Source organism: Mustela nivalis, assembly GCF_964662115.1.
Source record: "Mustela nivalis genome assembly, chromosome: 1".
NCBI lineage: Eukaryota > Metazoa > Chordata > Mammalia > Carnivora > Mustelidae > Mustela > Mustela nivalis.
The window spans coordinates 17,790,286-17,802,901 of record NC_139020.1 but is presented as its reverse complement, the minus strand read 5'-3'; the positions used below and the strand labels follow the sequence as shown (position 1 = coordinate 17,802,901).

General features: G+C 42.3%; 1 protein-coding gene across 6 annotated transcripts in view; it reads right to left on the bottom strand.

The window, feature by feature from the left end:
- The window catches only part of APP (amyloid beta precursor protein), a 262,818-nt gene that overhangs the window by 28,021 nt on the left and 222,181 nt on the right, over nucleotides 1-12,616 (bottom strand). The gene's annotated exons all lie outside the window — the stretch shown is intronic.

Sequence of the window (12,616 nt, the reverse complement as noted above, 5' to 3'; positions counted from 1 at the left end):
CTCTCCCTTGCCTCCTCTGACACAGGCTCTGGTAGCCTGGCATCCTAGAGCAATCAACAGCGTGCTCTGCTGAGCTGTTTGCTGGGACATGGTGGCAGTTCACACTGCTTTGCATGAACAAATCTGCCTTCCCCAAAGCACCCCTGGGTGCCGCATGATCAATGTACTGAGGCAAAGGAGAGGGAGTCCCCTTGCCCTCCCAGTGGGGGCCTCGCAGACAGGAAGCTCTGCTCCAGCCTGCTCAGCTCTGGAAGAAACCTCCCTGCCTCCCAGCATTTGTCACGCCCTCTCAAGCCAATTTCCCCTCTCCCCCGCTGATGCTTTTCTTTTAAAAAAATGCTATCAGTTACCCCTCCCCTCTTTTAAGATTTTTTTATTTGACCTAGAGAGAGGCAGCAAGCACAAGCAGGGGGAGCAGGAGAGGGAGAAGCAGGCTCCCGGCAGAGCAGAGAGCCTGGAGTGGGACTCGATCCTAGGACTCCGGGATCATGACCTGAGCTGAATGCAGACGCTTAACCTACTGAGCCACCCAGGCGCCCCTCAGCTAACCCTTTTTTAAAAAACGAATTAAACAAAACCAACTTTGTGGAACATAATCTACTTATCTCTAAGTTTTTATAGACTAGTGAAAATTCCTACATTACACATTTCATTATTACAGTGCATTTTTTACTAGAAAAGAGAGCTGGGAATATAACCTTGTACTAATTGGAATCACTACTTTAAATATGGGGTTATCATAAGATTTGTGAATCTTCTTACACTGCCACAGGTCACCAGGTTTCTCTGTGGAATATATTTTTTAAAGTTAGACACCCATGACTAGTATGTGTGCTATTAAAAATGGTATTAAGCAGAATATCTCATCTTCCAATCACACCTCTGTCAAGAGTTTACTGTATTATATGTTTCAGACCAATCACTGATTAGTATTACTGCTGCAGAAAAGGAAGAAAATAAAATCAGGATCTAAATTTGATCTGTAACATTTTCCTCCCGTCCTTCATATTCTAAGTTGACAAAAAAATTTTACCTGAAAAATTAAAATTCCGTTCCAACGGGTCAATTAAAACAATTTGAGATAAGAGCATTAAAACATGAGATTAATATCTTTCTATGGAGTCAGTTTTATTGCAAGATATCATTCTAAATGATGAAATCCCAAGACAAACAGTCCTTCTGAAGTCTAATTTGAGTTCTAATATATAGCTATTTGCTCCAGCACCATTCTAAAATTCAATTATTTGATGCCTGTAATGACCTTTCCCATGCAGATGAAAGGGCCCCATTAGATTTACTCCAACTTTTTCATGTCTTACAGAGGCATGGCTAATGGCTTATAACTTAGCCAATGTCTGCTTTAATAAATTAAATGGGAATTTCTTTTATATAAATCGTATGCTTCTGACTGTTGAGCACTTACAATACTAAAGAGATGATCTTCTAGAATAATTATTGGCGCTCACACGTTCCTCTGAGAGGGAATAACCTTTGCCAGTAGGATCTGCTCTTGGCCCCACCTGGAGGCATGACGGTATCTTTGTGGCATTTACTGTCACTTAACCTCTCCGTCCCTCTGGAAAGCGTTTCTCTTTGTCTTGCATACTGAGTTCCAAGCTGGTTCCCTGTGGCTTCTCGGAATAACTTTTCTTGTTCCTTTTTCCTAATCTCTTCATCCCTACATTTTCCTTTCGTATCTCCATCCATCTCTTTCTGCAACTCTTTTTTTTTCTTTGATAATTTTTTTTTAAAAGATTTTATTTATTATTGGACAGAGAGAGAGATCACAAGGAGGCAGAGAGGCAGGCAGAGAGAGAGGAGGAAGCAGGCTCCCCGCTGAGCAGACAGCCCGATGCAGGGCTTGATCCCAGGACCCTGGGATCATGACCTGAGCTGAAGGGATAGGCTTTAACCCACCCAGGAGCCCCTATGAAGTGACTTTTGAAAAGCCTGCAGCTCACCGAAGGATGGGCACTAGGCACCAGCGGAACTAACCACATGATCAGAGGGTTGGCACTTTTGGCTCCACCCTCTGGGAGGGGAGAGGAGCCGGAGACTGAGCTTAATCATCAATGGCCAACAATTTAATCAATTAAGTCTATGTAATGAAGTCTCCGTCAAAACCAAGGACAGGGGTCTTTGAGTTCTGAGGCTGGTGAACATGTGGAGATGTGGGGAAAGGAATGTGCTGAAAGTTCCAAGCCTTTTCCCCATAGTCTTTGGACTCGGTGTCTCTTCCACTTGGCTGCTGGTGGGTTATATCTGTTTTATAATAGATCAGTAATCTAGTAAATAAACTGTTTCCCTCTGTTCTAGTAAATTAATAGAGCCTGAGGAGGAGGTGGATGGAAAGTCTGATTCACAGCTGGTCATCAGCAGCACAGGTCACACTTGGACTTGCAATGGGCTGTTGGGGGCAGGGCGGGGGAGTCTTGTAGGACTGAGCCCATAACTCTTGTGGGATATGCACTACCTCTAGGTAGATACTGTTGGGATTGGATTGAATTGATTGAATTCTCCAACTGACGCTGGAGAATTGCTTGGTGGTATGGGTGAAACCCCACATATTGGAACTGGACCCACAGTTTTGTCAGCCTGGATAGCTTGAATTATCCCCAGATGGGACCAGGCATTTCCATCAGGACACTTGCGACACTTACTGGGCAGCAAACAGACTCAAACACCAACAGCCCTATGGAATGGTTATTGCTTTTGTGCCATTCGAACAGGCATTTTCCAGGCACTGGAGCTGAAGGGAGTCCTGTACCCATCTCTGCCCACAGCAGTAAAAAGGGTAGAGCAGAAAACAGTCACACTGGAAAATCTTATGTCTGTACTTCACAAAATATCCAGGACATTTTGGGTTGCAGTAAATCGCGGGGCGTGCTTTTCTCTTTTATTTCTTATACCATTGGCAGAAAATTTCCTCCAAATGGCCACAAAAAGGTTTGAGCCCCATGGTGGTTAATTTTCCAGGTTTATGATATTCACATTCAGAAAACGAGAGAATAGAACATTCAAGAAATGTTACATTTTTGGCAGAGTGAAAAGCACTTAGGCTTTTTGGTGGGGGGCGGGGGTACAAAATAGCTTTTACCTCAGTTTAATGCAGGAGACTTAGGAACAACCAGCTCTGGTTATCTCATTTGGAACAATGAGGTCTATGTGGTTTTTAAGGGACAAAAAGCAGGTGAAAATGATAGATTATCATTCGTGGGGGTAGGATTCCATTTTGCAATCATAAAATATTGAAGGCAGCCAGCCAGCTACATCTTGATATTATTAAGGGCTCAGGATTTTACCAATGGCAAATACAACCGGCACCAGGCAGTTCTGCCTGTGATTAAAAAAAATATATACAGAGAGCCACATATGGTTATTTCAGTGCTCCTTCTGAGTGGGGCTTTATCTTTGAATTCTGTGGTTAAAACTCATCGCACAGAAACCACACATTTACGATGTTAGTGCCCCTGATGGATTACCTGTTTATCTAAATTAATTTAATATATTACTGCAATGCTTTGATGGCATATATTGGTATTTCCAAAGCTTTTAAGCATCTAAATTGACCAGCTCTTGTATTAACCAAGACACAAGGTTCATTTCTCCCCTAAGACTCTCTCTCTCTTTTTTTTTTTTTCCTTTCTAAAAGCTGCTTGTTACTGTCCAGAATTACAGCCACTATCTCTGAAGTTAAATTTATTTTCTTCTATAATACCCAGCACACTTGGGTGCTGTAGTTAGAAGTGGAAGTATCTGGGAGCTTGGGTGGCTCAGTCGGTTAAGTGTCTCTCTGTGGCTCAGGTCATGACCTTAGGGCTCCATGTCAAGGGCTCCCTGCTTAGCAAGGAGTCTGCTTCTCCCTCTGTCCCTCCCCTGTTCATGCTCTTTCTCTCTCTCTCAAATAAATAAAATCTTAAAAAAAAAAAAGAAAAAAAAAAAAAAGAAAAAAAAAAGAAGTGCATACATTTAACTGAGTTTAGTGATGGTAATGTTTAACCTAACAGCCTAAACAGATATTCAGTTTCAAATGTGAAACATACAGCAAACCTTGTCCCCTTGCCCTTTTAAAAAGTGTGTTGAGGATTTATACTAAGCATATTAATAGTTAGGAGAAAAACAAATCCCACCATACAGTTATCATAGAAAATATTTAAAATATTCTGAGGTGATGGGGATGAAGGAGCGCGAAATCCCCATACTCTACACCTGAAGCTAATATCACACCAGGTGTTAACTGCATTTTAAATAAAAACTTACATACTTTGAAGAAAGCAGCATCAAGAGAGTCCTCCAATAGTGATATCATTTTCAAATGGCATATATATATATATATATATATATATATATATATTTTTTTTTTTTTTTTGTGGAAGCATTAGACTTCTATGATAGTTTGAGAGAAATGGCCCCATAAAAGGGTTGCTGAATGGGAAACAGAGGAATTCTAGATCATCTGTCTCACAGACCTCTTTAAGTTATTAATCTACTAGCCAAACTCCTTCTGAAGTTTTAACTGCTGTATTTTAGGTTTCGAGAAAATACAGTTTGTAAATATTAAATCAGTTCTCTTTTACACGCTTTAGTTACAATTACTCAACCACCTCTTCTAACTTTTAGATATGTTTGGGGTGGGGAGGAAAATCTCAGCCTTTTTCTCTGTAACACACAGCTATTAATGGTCTGATTTGGAGACGGGCATCAGTTGAGATCTCCTAGGCTTGCTGGTTTTTCTCTTTATAGGATTGAAACTGCACTGCTATAATTTTTTTTTTTCAATTTTCCAATTCTTCTGGTTCCTGCTGGAAAAATAGGTATTTATCTGTAGCCTCACCCCAAACATAAATTTCCTTTCAGCTTTGTCTAAAAGGGGATTCTCATATGACCTATGCTTACCTCTCTTTTTTACATAAAGAAGAAATCACAATTTAAATGTTTCTCTATGATGACCTGTCCATTTCTGTTTTCACAAATGGTATCTTTTTAATAAATATTTGCTTCTGTGTCTGAAAGAACTGAGGGTTACACCTCTGTGCAAAGCACATTCCTTTCCCTGCTCCCGGCAACCACCACAGCTGCACTGGGAATAGCTATAAAAGGGATGCAATTTTTCCCCGATCAAGAAGCTCCACTATGAATCTGCTGTCATCCATTCTAGGCATTTTGCCCACACCAGGCCTATGAGATCAGATTTAATTTCCCAATCACGGTTCTGTGCATGTCTGATTCATGGCTCAGCACATAACCGCCACGCTGGTTCATTATACTGAATGTTGCCACGGTCTCTGAAGCTCCCTGAGGCTCTCATTCCTCATCTATAAACTTGGAGGAGATTGAATGGATGGTCTTAGAGTTCCTCCACTTTGAATCCTGTTAGCTGTGCTCTCGTATGTAGAAGTCCCCTGCAGAGCTAGGGAACCAGAATCTGCAGGCCACCATGGTGGTCCCCAGGTGATTCTCAAGCACGTTACAGACAAACCACTGCCAAAAATGGTCTCGGTCATCACCTTCATAACAGACGCCACAAGTCTCGAAACAAGGTGTTCTGAAAGAGGAGCCGGGCCAAAGAATGATCCTGCCAGAGGAAACCTGACTCCCAAACACCCTTAAGTCACATTCTCAGAACCCAACGTGCCCTGTGGCCTTGAAGCTCTCATGCACAACCATGCTTCTGAATCAGAAAGCCACAGGAAAGAAAAGACTAGTTATGAATTTCCCTTTTTGCCAGAACATTTGTCAGGCAGGAAATGGCACAGGAGCCAGAGCAGGGAAGTGTTCAGGAAACAGGTCAGTGTTGTTCAGACTCTGAGAAAAAAAACATGTACTTAAAAGTGTAGAGGGCACTAGAGGACACACTTCAGTGTTGTGCTCCCCCCACTGAAGATCAGCTCTAGCTGTGACTATTTTACTTCTGCGCATGGAGTTAGTTATAGTTCAATGGAGCAGAAGCTGTTTAAAATTTTTATTTTTGGGGGAGGGGAGAGAAGAGGAGAGGGGCAGAGGGAGAATTTTTTTTAAGACTAATTTATTCTAAAGGAGAGAGAGAGAGAGAGTGAACACGAGTTGGGGGAGGGGCAGAGGGAGAGAAAGAATCCTTAAGCAGACTCCCTGCTAAGCATGGAGCCCAATGTGGGGCTCCATCCCAAGAGGCTGAGATCATGACCTGAGCTGAAATCAAAAGTCAGACCCTCAAGCTGTATTACAAAGCTGCAATCATCAAGACAGGAGGGTACTGGCACAAAAACAGACATACTGACCAATGGAACACAACAGAGAGCCCAGATATGGACCCTCAACTCTATGGTCAGCTAATCTTTCACAAAGCAGGGAAAAATATCCAATGGAAAAAAGACAGTCTCTTCAATAAATGGCTCTGGGAAAACTGGACAGCTATATACAGAAGAATGAAATTCGACCATTCTCTTACATCATACACAAAAATAAACTAAAAATGGATGAAAAACCTCAAAGTGAGACAGGAATCCATCAAAATCCTAGTGGAGAACTGAAGCAGCAACCTCTTCAACACCAGCCCCAGCAACTTCTTTCAAGATATGTCTCCAAAGGCAAAGAAACAAAGGCAAAAATGGACTTTTGGGAGGTCATCAAGATCAAAAGTTTCTGCACAGCAAAGGAAACAGTTAACAAAACAAAGAGGCAACCCGCGGAATGTGAGAAGATATTTGCAAATGACACTACAGACAAAGGGTTGATATCCAAGATCTATAAAGAGCTCCTCAAATTCAACACACACAAAATAGATAATCACGTCAAAAAATGGGTAGAAGACACGAACAGGCACTTCTCCAAAGAAGACCTACAAAAGGCCGACACATGAAAAAATGCTCAGTATCACTTGGCATCAGAGAGATTCAAACCAAAATCACAGTGAGATACTACCTCACGCCAGTCAGAATGGACAAAATTAACATGTCAGGAAACAACAGACGTTGGTGAGGATGTGGAGAAAGGGGAACCCTCCTACACTGTTGGTGGGAATGCAAGCGGGTGCAGCCATTCTGGAAAACAGTATGGAGGTTCCTCAGGAAGTTAAAAATAGAGCTACCCTATGACCTAGCCACTGCACTACTTGGGATTTACTCACAGGATACAAACATAGTGATTCGAAGGGGTACCTGTACCCCAATGTTTATAGCAGTAATGTCCATAAAAGCCAAACTATGGAAAGGGTCAAGATATTCATTGATAGATGAATGGATAAAGAAGAGGTTGTATATATACAGTGGAATATTACTCAATCATCAAAAAGAATGAAATCTTGTCATGCAATGATGTGGATGGAACTAGAAGGTACTATGCTATGTGAAATTAGTCAGAGAAAGACAATTTCGTTCATATGTGGAATTTAAGAAACAAAACAGATGAACAGATGGGAAGGGAAGGAAAAATAAGATAAGATGAAAACAGAGAGGGAGGCAAACCGTAAGAGACACTGAGTTCTAGGAAACAAACTGAGGGTTGCTGGAGAGAAGGTGGCTGGGAGAATGGGGCCAGGGAGCGATGGGCATTAAGGAGGGCACGTGATGGAATGAGCAACTGATAAATCACTAAATTCTACCCCTGAAATTCACAATATACTATATGTTAACTAAATCGAATTCAAATAAGGAATTAGGAAAAAAAAAAAAGAGTTAGATGCTTAACTGACTGAGCCCTGCAGATGTCACTGTATCAATGGAGCAGAAGCTGTTTAAGATGCTGATTTGGGGGAGAACATATGTGGTCTTCAAGTGATTACAGCACGTGGTTGGGATGTCTTGATCTGTGTGACTCATGTAGCAGGACTGTGTTATGCTAGGACATCTTGAAAGCACGAGATCACCTGTACAAAGATACCTTCCACTTCTGCAGCCTTTTCAAATCCATTAGCTCACTTGATATCCACAACAACCTTTATTATGGGATTCCTACTCCACTGACAGTTGAGCAAACTGTGACATTACTTTTGAGTAATACCGTTATCAAGTGGGAGAAGTGGGATCCAAATCCAAGTATGCTGATTCCTAGTCCAAACATTTTCACTATTCCACGAAAGATTCTATTTTATGGCTGACAAGGCTATCTGATTGGTGACTGACATTATAGAAATATATACACATGTATCATCACAAGCATCTTATTTCTTCTTACTTTTGACAGATTGGGAAAACTGATGAATTCAGTGGTTATCTTTTTTTTCCATAAGAAGGAACCAAGGTAAGAGACTTTTGCCATGGGCCAAGGTCACAGAGCTTCCTGATGGTGGAGGAGCAGGGCAGAAGAGCCAGGTGGTTCCCCAGATGCACAACCATGCACTGCTCCCTACTCTAAGGGAGGCCTTATGTGTCACCTCCATTTTGACAGTCCACCCTCAGCACAGTTTCTTTCCCCTCTGGACACCTACCTCCCACTTCTCTGGATTTCCCCTTCTCTGGAAGACTGGCATAAATATGATGGCTATGTGAACTGTCATGAGGTTTCACCAATTCTGAGTCAAACTGGATAACGCATATGTCTTTAGGTTTTGAGCTATGGAAATGGTTGACCAGCAGACTGACTGTCTACTTAGTTATCCTGAATACCCCTTCTCATCGACGGTGTAGGGACTAGAATACCTCAGCAGCCAAGAGAGAAAGAGCCACAGAGGATGCCGCCACATTTCCAACTAGGTAAAAAAATTACAGACATATTATCACAAAGTAACGCTGTTCCATAAATCTAGTTTTTATTTTGACCTCCAGAAAACTGGGTCAGTTCTCTTCATTTTTAGCCACACTATCAATCTTGAGACTCTCTCAGTCTCTAAATCCAGATTTCATCTCTGAATCTGGGTTTATGTTTCTTCAGCAGATTCTCTGGCACAGATTTTAAATGAAGCATGCTGTGTCCATTCATGGCAACAGACTGTCCCTGGGGGACACACAAACATGGCTACGTATCACTTGTGAGAATATTCCCGATCCCAAGTCACATTTCCTGAAGTATCACTTATCCAGCCTAAGACTGAGGAGGCGAAGGGAAGTCCCTTTTCACTGAAGACAAGTTTCCTTTTGACTTTTAAACAACGGAGCTCAGACAACTTAGATCTACCAACAGCATTGGTCAGAAATTGAGATAAAAGTCAGTCTGTCTCCCTGACATCTAAAACCAGATTAAAGTATTTCTTCTTCATGCTTACATGTAGTTTTTGTGCCAGCGTTGTGGTCCTATTTCCGACTACCTTAGGAATCTTGGGCTGGTCTGGATGGTTGGCATTCCAAGCAATCCCGAGGGGAAAGATCTTCTAAACTGTAGACTACAAACCCAGTTTACAAATTATGGAGAGAATCTCTTGGAGGATGCGGTGTGGAGGTAATCATTTGCATATGCAAGGAAGTGTTTGTTTTGAGGAAACACACAGTGAAGAATTTTGGTGTAAAGGGCCAATACATCTGTAAGTCACTCTCAAAAAAAGGAGCTTTATGCACTATTTTCAGAACTCTCCTTTAAGTCTGGAATTCTATTAAAGTAAGAAGTCTAGCACTGCGGCAAACAAGACTGTGGTGCCAGCTTTAACGTGGATCTATCTAGAAGTTTCCTCTGGCCGATTAAGATAGGGACAAGGTGTATCTGACCATTATCATAAGCAGATACAACTATATATCCTCTGGAAAGTAAAATAAAAATGAATGAACATTTTGATGACTCCTCTCCCTTAATCATAAATCAATTATTTCATGTGATTCTCAGGTGAGGTAACACTTGTCTCTTCACATACCAGAGAAAAAAAACTGGCTCTTTTGGGATAACGGAGAGATGTGTACTTTTACTATTTAACTTAGGGAGTTTCAAGGTAATTAGGATTATGAAGAACCTTTTCTTCAAACTGTCTTTAAAAGAGCGTAGGGGCGCCTGGGTGGTTTAGTCAGTTAAATGTCTGCCTTCAGCTCAGGTCATGATCTCAGGGTCCTGGGATGGAGCCCCACATCAGGCTCCCTGCTCAGTGGGGAGCCTGCTTCTCCCTTTCCCTCTGCCTCTCCCCCTGCTTGTGCTTTCTTGCTCTTTCTGAAATAAATACATAAAATCTTTAGAAAATAAATAAATATGAAGAGCCTAATCCCCCTAGCATAAGTGAGAACTTCACTGTGCTTCCTCTTTCATATAAAAATGTGACATTTGGTAGTAATTACAAGAATAACAGAAACTCAGTGTAAAAAAAAACCCCACAGAAAACAAAAGAAATGATACTTCACTCATAATCCCATCACCGGGACAGCCAAGAGTCATGTTTACTTTTTTAAAATAGTTTTGTTCTTTATAGGATTATTTCAAATCTCCAATCAGCACTTTATTATCTAATTTTCATGACTGTGGTCATCGAGAAAGCACTGTGTGAGGGTGCTGGAGGGTTGGGGGGGGGGCGGCTCTTGGAATTGGAACAATCAGGTCTGAGGACACAGACATGGAGTCACTGGGATGAATTTCCCTCCGGTTTCATTCCCCAGGGCGTAGTTTGCAACTTTTCCGGTAAGCATTTCTGCAGAGCTGGAGCAGCTCTCTGTTTGTTTTCCCTTCTAAGTTCTCAGATCTGGAGCAAATCAGAAAAATGAAATAAAGCCTAGGTTTGCTCTATCAGGGTTAGCACCCCATTTCATTTTTTTTTTTTTAAACTGCTAATGCTTTTAGTGAGGACGAGGGAGTAAAACAAGGAAGGTTATACTTTGAAAATGATACTGAAATGACAGTTTTACTGCTCTTGCATTTTTATAAAGGCCAAGTCTTTCTGGCAACTGAACACACTGTGAGCTCATACCTGCCTGGAGCCTTCGCTGCTGGTGTTGGGGTGTTCTGGGCAGCCACCCATAACATCCCCTTTTGTCCATCTGAGCTCAGAACCAATTAAGAGGGAACAGGTAGAGAAGAAAACATCACCTTTACTTCTGATAAAGGCCAGACCTTTATTAGCCCACATGATGCTTTCTTTGGGGAGGGAGTCACGTATAGGGCACAAGGCTTGTCACTGAACTCTCTGTTGGACACAGGAGAGGGAGTCTGAAGGATGCTCCTATGACCATGTCTTGTCCAACCTGCACAGTGTAGGTGGTGATTCTGTCTGATCAGCACCCTTTCTCAGACTTGTGAGAGAAGCCTTTCTCGACTGGGTAAGAGATATCCTGGGGGCGGACCAAGGGAATGGGACACGGCGTCCCTCTCAAGAGCCAGCTATCATTTTCTGCTGTACGCTGAAGAACGTGCACGCTAATTGACTCATACCTGGTAAATACTTTCTTGATGTTATTTATAAGGCTGTAATGTAAGCAGGTTAGCTTGTAGTAGAAGTATGATTTTTAATATTCATTAAGAGTTAATTTCACTCAAAGAGCCCAAAGATGTATGGATAAGATCAGTGCAAATACACACACACCCCTCATGATGAGGGAGGAATCACGTCCCTGTGGATAATACATCAGGATTGTACACAAGATAACTCATTTGACATGAGTGTTTATGCAGATCAGAAAAGCTCGCATCAGTCCTGTATGCTCTTTCTGCACACTGACCTATTTATGTTTTCTTTAACACAAAACTCGCTCTGTACTAAGCATTTCTAGAACAGCAATGGCCCTTCCTCTTCCGATGAGCTGACGCGAACGATCACTCAACAATGTATGGGGAAACCAAGCCTGGAGCTGGAAAATGTCTGGCATCTGGGACTTGGGAGACAGATGGAAAGTGTCTGTCTTAGGGAAGCATTAACCGTGCAGAGGAGAGAAGGAGCTGAAAGAACTCGCTTGAAGGAATCATCTGAAGCCCAGAAAAATAAAAACATTTTATCATTAATTAATGAGCTCATTCATTTATCTACCTATTTAGCAATCCTATCCCCTTCCAGGCCCCCCGCAGGAAAAAACTAAACCCATTTCTTCTGGCTCAGAGCTCAGAGCCTAGAGGGGAGATGGGCACCAAAGTGCTACGGGAGGAGGACAGACAGAGCGAGAAAGAAACAAGCGTCGATTTTCTGGCTGGAGACTGAGTGGTGTCGCTCCGGAAGACAGACCGCTGTCCTGGGAGATTCAAGCGCAACATCCCGAGGGAAGAAGAATGGGCTGCTGCCCCAAAGCTGGGGCTTTTCTGGCATAAGGCAAGTATAAAGGAAGCGGCTTAGACAGAAGCCAGGGGTTTTGGTCTGTGGAACAAAGAGAGGAGGGGAACACGCTGACTAGGTGGATACGATTCACAAAATCCAGAATACGGAAATTCCATGGGCTCTGCTGGTGCCTGCAGTTCATTCACAGGTAAACTGTAAAGAAAAGAAAGCCATGGACGGGACACCTGGGGAGTATAAGACACTTGAGAGACATGTCAACCTTAAAAACTGGGGCAGGCTGCACACCGGAATGATAAAACCCAAGAAGACTTTTAAGGAAGTGACACGAGGCAGAACGATGCTATTTTGATGGTGGCGGGAGGGGGAGGGGGTGTCTAGGACAGAGCAGAGGAGCTACTGGGGAGCTGTGCATATTTTTATTCCTTTTTTTTTCTTAAGGATTTTATTTATTTGAGAGAGAGGAAGAATGAGGGTTGGGAGGGGCAGAGCAAGGCAGGGAGTTGGGGTGGGGAGAGAGAGAGAGAGAGA